This window comes from Drosophila tropicalis, unplaced genomic scaffold (assembly GCF_018151085.1).
Source record: "Drosophila tropicalis isolate 14030-0801.00 unplaced genomic scaffold, ASM1815108v1 contig_393, whole genome shotgun sequence".
Taxonomy (NCBI): domain Eukaryota; kingdom Metazoa; phylum Arthropoda; class Insecta; order Diptera; family Drosophilidae; genus Drosophila; species Drosophila tropicalis.
In genome coordinates, this window is record NW_027172855.1 from 1469341 (window position 1) to 1479000 (window position 9660).

The window sequence follows — 9660 nt, forward strand, 5'->3', positions numbered from 1 at the left end:
CGGTAATAACTGCAAAGAAAGAGAAAGCAAAGAGCAAGAATTATTAAAAAATAGAGAAATATTTTAAATATTTGTCAACCTTAAATGTTTTACTGCACCCAAAACACACAAAAAACAGGAGCTCCAAAACTATGTAGGATTATTTGAAAAACAAACTCGAACTAGGAAAAGAAACCTCTTGAAATGTATTTACTTGTCTGTGGCCTAAAACAAACCCAAAAAGTTGTGGGTGAATCATGACTTATTTTAAAATACTCTATAGGCCAAGTCCATTAATAAGAACCTGAATTGCCAATTGTATGAAAAATTGATTTCTATCTCATCGAAAAGAATTTCAATATTATTGGTATGGATTCGTATTGTATAGTTGTTAAGAAAATATATTAACATATTTAATTTAATATAATGTACATATATTAGTTTTGAAGCCCTTTAAAAAATATGTGCAACATATAATATATCAATAAAATAAACCATATAATCCGTTCTTAAGGCTTAAACTTTCAATATTTTTACAGCTTATCGACATGGATTAAAGGCCAAGTAATGTTTGTTAATTAACTTCAGATCGATTCAATGCCAATACCAATTCTTGTAATCAATACTTTTATGAAATTGAGAATAAGTTTTAAAACTTCAATCTAATATTATGAACTAAAATCATTCAGTAATGTCTCAACATGTTATTTTTAACAAAGTTTTTAAAAATGCATAAATACCTCATCATTTATCAATGTAATTTATGGGTAAAGGATGCCAGGGCCTTTTCTGTGTGTCCTTCACTAGATCTAATAGAAGAAGCTTATTGGGAATTTTACATGCCTTTTGCTTGATGGCATAATAAATATTTCGCTTTGCCCTTAGTAAATAGTGCAAACAATGAAGTCCCAAACTAAGACCAAGCTCCACACACATATACACACACACTCACATAAACGGAAGTTCAATATGTTTGTATAGGGTCTAAAAGACCAGAAGCTAGACAAAGGTAGCTCCAGAGAAGGACATTTTTCCGCTGCCTTTGTCAAAGGGAATCGGTTTTTTATGCCACATCATTCAATGCGTTTGTTTGCTCTCTGCCTCCGTTGCTCCTTTTGTATGGGACATTCCTTGAAGGAAAAAAAAGAACGGAGAACCACTTAATGGCAATCAATTAGCAAAGATTGAACTGGCAACCAAGCGACTCATAAATAGTCCAGTTCATCTTTTATCCTTTTTTACAAGTGTTTAGCTTCAACGAAAGAAAAACAGAGGAAAAGGCATTTAGGTTTTCCCTTTTTTTTCCACATTGTAAACACTAACCAAAGCAAAGAAAAAAATTTGATGCTGGCAGGGGTTGGGTGAGGTAAGAGGTGCTAAAGCTAAATAACAAACTTGTTTCGGTTGATTCCTTTCTTTTCTCTTGCCACAAAGTTTCAATGACAATGGGCGGCCCCAAGTATGAAAAAAGAAAGGAAAGGCAGGAAGGAAAATGCTACGCACACGGAAGTTGCCTTTTCATCGAGTTTGCCGTCTTCTTACAACATTCTTGTTTTTATTCCTTCATTTTCTTGTTTTCTTTTTTTGCTTTTAAGCATTTTTTGTTCATCTTTATTTTTTAAGGTACTTTGTGTTGAAAAGTAAATGAAGCCGTATTTGTTGAAGGGCTTAGGTCATAATAAAGATAAATGATAAGCAAGTGATAAGACTTTTTTTCTCTTTTCTCAAAAAACATGAAATAAAGGTGGCCCAGGTTAACGGAGATAGAAATTTTCCAACGTACTGTGGTTATTAAATATGAGAAACGAAATGAAATTGATTTTTATGTATAATTATTTTTGTATAAGGAGCGATATCTCAATTTTAAGTGAGATACAATGCCAGTAATTTTTTAAAACGCTTTAAAATATTATTCACCCGACTAAACTTTGGCCATAGACCCTTAAAAAAGATTGCTTGACATCAATTGTTTGGAAATATGAACTGTAGTTCATTCTAAACAACAAAACTTTGAGAAAGGTGTCATAATAATACGTACTTGAGCCGAGTTTGCTTCTAAAAATTAATTCTTCGACTAATTGATTCAGTGAAAACTATTATAGTGGTTCAATCCCGCTCAATTCAATAACTTTACCTATGGCAATAAAAAGTTGCTAAATCAAGTTTAATATATTTATATTTAAATTAGGGACGAGACTTAAATGGAAACAGACGGACAGGCAGGCCTGGGTTCGAAAGGGTTTAACTTTCTGTAGCGAATGAAAGATATTCTGCGATAAAGTGAATTCAATTTCAAACTGAGGTTTTTATATTATGTCAAATCCGTAACGAAATATTTTAGAATTTCAATCCGAAATTCAATTCAACAAATATATACCAACTACTAAAGCTTTCTTACCACAGTGCCAGTTCGTTATTCCTTATCAATTTTTGTAATACAAAACACAGAGCTTGGATAATATTTTTGGCAAACAAGCGCTAATCCTTTGCAATTCTTTGGGTATATTTCTTTCTTTTTTTTTTGCCTTGTGGTAATATTACAAAAATCCTTCTTGGCGATAAACTTTGCTATTTTTTTCTCTGCTGTTTGTGAATGGTCGGAAAAAGCGGCTTAGAGCAACCAAAATTCGATTATGAATTCGATTATGAAAACGGTCATAAACAGGAACACACAAAATTGAAATAAATTATTTGTTATGCGGCACTAGAAAAGTTTTAATAAAGTAAATGTTTTAAAATCTGTAAATGTTGCCCGAGGGCAATTAAAATCCCCCCAAAATATTCCAGGGAAGGCCAATATCCGGAACATAAAACAATGGTCCAATGCCCTTTAACTTTACTTAATAGCCACCAAATATTTGCCAAACAAATATCAAAGAATCGCCCTCCTAGCCCGCCTTTGGACAAATCAATTGATTTGTGTCTTAAGTCATTTCTACCCCCCACACAACCCCACATAGGAAAAAGAGAAGCCACCCTCGTTCCAAAAACTCTGACTCTAGGACTTATCTGTATGGGGAACTTTCAACATCGTCATGCTTACAATTTACTTCGATTTCCATGGTGAAAGGGGGGGAGTGGAGGGCGGCATATCTGTATAATGTATTAATTCCGTCTAGTTGGGGAAGGGGGATCCCATGGATATGGATTAGGGGAATGTGACTTGTACTCTAATAGAGGGTGGGTGCCTTGTAATAAAATTGCAAATTTGTCTATGCGTCTGGCAAAGTCGTTGGCCAAATGTCAAAATTTGTGGCTATTGATTTGACTTCCTTTCAGTCGTTCGTTCGAATGGGGGGAGGGATAAGTGAGGAAGGAATCTATTGATTTGATGACAGGGGTGGAAAACTATGCGTCGTATATAGAGACATATATCCTGTGGAATTGACAAATTTCTAGTTGTCGTGTGTGTGCATATAAAATGCATTTTAAATTTGTATTCCTCTGAACTCAAAATGGGGTGCAATGCTACAAAAGGGCGACCAAAGGGCAGGGGTGCTAATAGCAAGATAACCATTAAGGATTTAAAACTAAATTGCTTGGAAGTGTGGCGGATGTTAAGTACTTCAGAGATATGATAAATAAGGAAAAAGATCTTAAAAAATTATGTCAAGCAGTTGAACCAAATTATATTAAAAGAGGGATGAAGATTTTATATGAAGTATACAAAAAAGTATATAACTTGAAACAACTTTTAACTTTAAAATTGTTTAGATCCTAAACATGCATATCTCAGAGTGGTTTAAATATAATTTCTTATGAATAGAAGTGACTTTGATTCACTTACACATTTTGGATATTAAATAAAAACATTTGTATTAGGAGGTTTAGCAAATTCTATTAGAGCGCTGTTAAAAGATGTGAGATCACTGAAAAGTTAATTTAATGTTCATTGTTATATTAAACTATTAAGAACTCTTCATTTGCGAATCTGAAACTTTGGCATATTTAAACCAATTTTCGAACGTTACTTCTCCTTTTGAATTTTTAATTGAAATGCAAATAATGCTAAATTTAAGGTCTCTTTTCAAACTACACTCCAAAAATGCCAATCATCACCAATGATCCAAAAACCAGGGACCGTAAATAATGATTATTTTTTTTTCTTTAAATGAAAAAATCATTTACTTATAGAGGACTTAGAAAAGAATAGATTACACCAAAATATTTCATTCGATACCATCTATGCATTTTTGGAAAGATTTTTAAAAATTCAATTTTTTCAATTTTCTTCAAAAAAGATCATTAATTTTGAGTAATTTAATAAGAATTATCCATAAAAATCTTTTTTGATCAAAAAAAATAAAAATCAAAAATAATGATTAAAAATGATTTTTATTTTTTTTCGCTCAAAATAAAACTCACTTTTGAAAAACGGCTTCCATGTTAAATATTTTCAAAATATTTTTGCACATCCTTAAAAAGGACCTCAAGGACTACCACTCCATAAAATTTTTTTTTTTTTCAATAAGGTATTCAGTAACAAAAAATTTTTTTTTATTTGCTGTTTAATTTGACAAAAAGCAATTGTTCCAGTGATTTATCGGACAGGTTACATCGTTGATCCGTCAACAGCATTTTAAGGGCTGAAAACGCTCTTTCGACACTCACTTGTGTTGCGGGAACCGAGTGCACCACTTTGGCCAGCTGATACAGACTTGGGTATACGTAGCGCTTTTCCTCCCAATATTCCATTATATTGGAGGACAAGGAAATTGGCTTCGGGCTATAGGCTTCAATTTCCGCATACCCCTTCTTTAGCAGATCCGATCGCTCACCATCGTCAGTTTCGTCTTCCGAAGTTACCTCAATGCAATCTCGACGCGTGTTAATACTGTGCTCCGTCGCACAGTGGACGGTTTGCTAAGTTATTGGCAAAAATATGTAAAATTTCAACCAACCAAAATGTAAAAATATTTTGAAAATATTTAACATGGAAGCCGTTTTTCAAAAGTGAGTTTTATTTTGAGCAAAAAAATAAAAATCATTTTTAATCATTATTTTTGATTTTTATTTTTTTTGATCAAAAAAGATTTTTATGGATAATTCTTATTAAATTACTCAATATTAATGATCTTTTTTGAAGAAAATTGAAAAAAATCGAAATGTAATGATTATCAAATAAGTTTTTTAATTTAACTTATAATGATTACGGTCCCTGCAAAAAACCTTATTTCATGATACTTTAACTTGGTCAATTTGTGTTTAACACCACTTTAAAATGTAAAATAACTTCTTCAAATCGGTTAAAAATGGCTAAAATACTGTTTAAGTGGAGTCACAAAAGATTGTTTTATAACATCTTAAATCGCTATTTCTATCGACTTTTTGCCGATTTTTATTAAACAGTAATCTTTAATTTTGCATATGCTCAAAAACTAAGAACTTGCCCAATTTCGGTATAAAATCATGATGTATACACCTTCATTGGAAAATTGACAAGCTAATTGTATGAAAGGATCTAACCGAAAGTTTAACTTTACATATATTTATTATCTTAGACTCCCCTTCGCAACGATAATCGTTCGCTCTCTGACAAATATGCCAGAGTGGTCAAGAGAGAGAGAGAGAGAGCCTGCTACAATTGGTAATTAAAGGTTGAATTGGATGTCGCTTTTATTGATATATCTTTATAAAAATGTACCACCAGGCAAAATTAGCTTGAAATTTGTAAAATTTTAATAAAATTAAAGCTTACTGTATATGTTTACCATAAAAATTTCCAAAATATTTTGTCCTCTTCGGCAGAATCAAATCAAAGAATCATCAATGTTTTCCAAAGTTTTCGCGGTGAACAAAGAAAAAAAGCCCTGTCAACCAATTTACGATTCTAATCCATTTTATGTTCCAGCTGTAACATCGAGGATATCAATCAACGCGGAAAAAAGAGTTTTCACTAGAGACACTTTAAAATTCACAGTAAGAGAACGAGTGAGAGATAGAGAGAGAGAGAGACAGATAAAGGTGACCAGAGAGGGAACGGCTGAGAATTGGAGATTGTCTGGAAAAGTAAACACTTTAAATGCGACTGCTGTCACTTAGTTGATGACTGGGGCCGAAAAACTTGAACCTGGACCAAGGGCTATCAGTGGAACATACACACACCCACACCCACACATATCTACACACACATACACACACGTCACGCCTCTGTGGTGCCGCCTCCCGCGTTCTTGCACCATGTCAACCAATGCGATTTACGACCATTATTCAATCAGTATGACTGTTTGTCATTTTGTGCAAGAACCTTTCTCTGCTTTTTATTTTTTTTGTCGTTAGTCTCCTGGCTAAGCGGAGCAAAGCGAGTGCGAGAGTGAGGATATACATAAGGTGATGGGTGCACAGTGGCGGGATGAAGTCAACTTGACGCCGTCTCGTCTGTTGCATTGGGGAAAAACATTTGCTAGACGACTGACTGGGCCAGAGGCATAACCAAAAGGGGGGGCCATTAAAATCTGTTTTCTTCTTTTTCATGAGACAAATAAATAAAACTCATTGTACTTGTGTCTCTGTGAAATAAAACTAAATGTTTCTCACTTATGCTAATTCACAATTGTCTGTCTAGGCATCTGCCATATAATTGTGGGTACTCGTGTCCTGGCATCCTTCGTCCTGACAATCGCCTTACGCCCCACCGTGTTGTCCTGCAGTCAGTCAACGTTGACGCGCGCTTTTAATGCATTCTTATGTCATTTTTTTCACTACACTGCACTCGAATGTCATTTCTTTTGTGTGTTTGGTTGCCAGAAACAACTCCCTTCCTTTTAGCCCCAGCAGCTGCTCCGCTACCCTCTAGCCCTTGCATCACTTTTAATCCACATTGGATGTTGTACTTTTCGCTTTTTATTCATTTTATACTTTTTAGAGTTGTGAGACAGAGAGCTCCCCGTGCCGCCACACCAAACTTGAAATTGTGGGCGCATTTCATTTATGTTGACAAAAGGGTTTTCTTTCATTCATTATTCTCTCCATACCCTCTGAGTGGCGAAAGGCAGAAAGGTTTAGGCAAATTTCATTGTGTTTTGTTTATGTATTTATAAGAAATGACGAATTCACTTTAGAAATTTGTCATTACATGCCGAAGAAAAGAGCTCGGAAATTCTGATGTACATATACATTGTTGATTTACATATGGGGAGGGTATTTAAAAAGTCGTCTACACAGCTCTATTTGGCATTGCTTTTTTTGTTGCCTTTATGGTACCCAATTTGGAGTTTCTCCCTTTTCTCGTCATATTCACAACATTTTTTCTTGGCCATTTTGGTTTTTGGCTCTTGCTCGCTTTTTGGCTTCACATTTTGAAGAGTTGATGCCTTGCGCTTTTGTTGCCGTCCATTGTCATTGTTGATGTTGTTGCACTTCGAGTTGTTGTTATTGTTTTTGAATTCTATGGCGAACAACATATGACACGGGCTACATGGAACATATTCATACATACATACAAATATACATATATGTACATACATACATACATATGTTTGTATGTAGGTATGTATGGCATGCATGTAGATATGAAATGAAATGGCAACAAGCTGCAGCTTAACGTTGGCGCGTTAATTGATTTTGATTGAGATACCAAGCACGGTTGGCTGAATCTTTGTTTGAGTCATAAACGAACCAAAAAACAGAAAAAAGACACACAAACACACGAAATGGCGAAGAGCGCAGAATAAAGCAAATGTTGGTTTAAACAAGGATATGATACAAAATGAAAAGAAAAAAGAGACCACCTTCGGACTATCATCGATCGAAGTTTGCATACCCTTGTCAGGCTATTTTGGAAATTTTAAACAAGAAGTTACTCTTAACATAACATCAAACTGTATTTGATCTTTTGATATAGTAGTCCGATCTTAATAACTTTCTGCTCACACAGTAACTCAAAAGTTTGTGGAAAACAATGAATAATTTTCTAGCCTATTGCATACTTTAAGGATCAAAATTTCCTCCATTTTGCAGGCTATAAGCAGACCAAAGAAAAGCTCAACTAAACTCAACTAGATATATCCTTATTTCGTTAGGGTATACAGACTGCAAGTGCAAATCGTGTTGATTGTGAATAACAGCAAATAGAGAAAATATTTAGTAACGAGCATTCATCGTGTTTCACCATTTCATTTCACCTTATTTTCCTGTCTCTATAACTCAAATAAAATACAGGTAGAAAGTAGTTAAATATAGCACACCACATTTAAAAAAAAGTACCTAAATATTTCAATAAATATTCTCATATTAAAACTATAAATATTTTTCAAGAATCTCTTTTGTGCCATAATAATCTTGATTAAGTAGACAAGAAGCAAAAGAAAGGTGAAGCCAACCTCAGCAATTTGCTGTGGCTCAATTGTATCCAACGTGGTCTGCATAAACAGAGGAGTAGAAAAAAACAACAACAAAAAATTAAAAAAAAATAAGCTACATAAACTCTCTGCTCAAATTAATACAAAAACTTTCTTGATTATTTGCGAATTACCTGAAACAGGAACAAAAGCAAAAAAAGAAACAAGCAACAACAACAGTAAGAAAAAGCTGCAAATGCTTTCCGTATTTGGCAAAGACAAATTCACATGGGAAAACTTTGGGTCAAAGGAGAGACAAGACAGGATACCAAGCAGCGCAGAGAGTAGTCAGGGGACCAAGATGTCAAGTAGTTGGTCTAAGCCTGACAGAACACACGGCTGGTTAGTCAAAATAACCAACAAAATACAAAAACGAAAAATGCCAAAACGAAAACGGGAATTTTTGTCTTTGACTCAGTTTGGCGGCTTGTTGCGCGTGCCATTTAAAATTGTGCAACCGTGCGTATGCGTAATGTTTTTTCATATGAACTCCATGGCCTTAACAACTCCTGGGCCTTAAAGTGACAGCCAGGGAAATTGAAATTCAGGCAACACACACAACCCAGAGAGTTGGACTACATCTCAGCTGCGATGAGTAGAGAGTTGAGTTTAGTTGAGTTGAGTTGAGTTGACTCAACTCGATTCGACTGAGTGCACGAAATGATGATGTTTTAATTCTTTCGGTTAACCAAACTTTGAAGCCGAAAAATCTTTGCTGCAGCATCTCTCAACTAATTTGTATGCCAGGCAGCAGAAGTCGTTAAGTCAAAAGTCGAGTTGACTGACTTGACTCTCGACGACTTGTCTTTGAAGTTTTTTTTTTCACAAAATTTCTTCACTGTTTTCTTCTGCTAGGCAGAAGTGCACAAATTCAATTAGTTTTCGCTTTTTTTGTTTTTCTTTAGTTCTTTTCGTTGTTGTTGTTGTTTTCATCTAATTAAAATGCCGCACATCATTTACTTGAAAATGCATTTTAAATAACACTTGAAAAATTATGTGACAATGTGCCATAAAAATGCATTTGCAGCAGCAGCAATTGCAATTGGCTAAATGTTTTTTTTAATTAAAATTTTCGCTCTATATATAAAACTTTAAATACCATATATCAAAAATGAATATGGAAACTAAAGTGAATGCCTTTTTAGCTTGAGCATAATTTAATTAAATTGTATGATACACAGAATATAATGAAATTATTTGAGCAGAAATCAGTTTTGCAAGAAAATTTACTTCACTGAATAATCATCATATTTCACATTTGCATTTTGTTGTCAAAAATTTCATATGCAAGAAATATTTACGTATTCCCCTTCAAGTCAATATGCAAATCAATTTTCTAAAA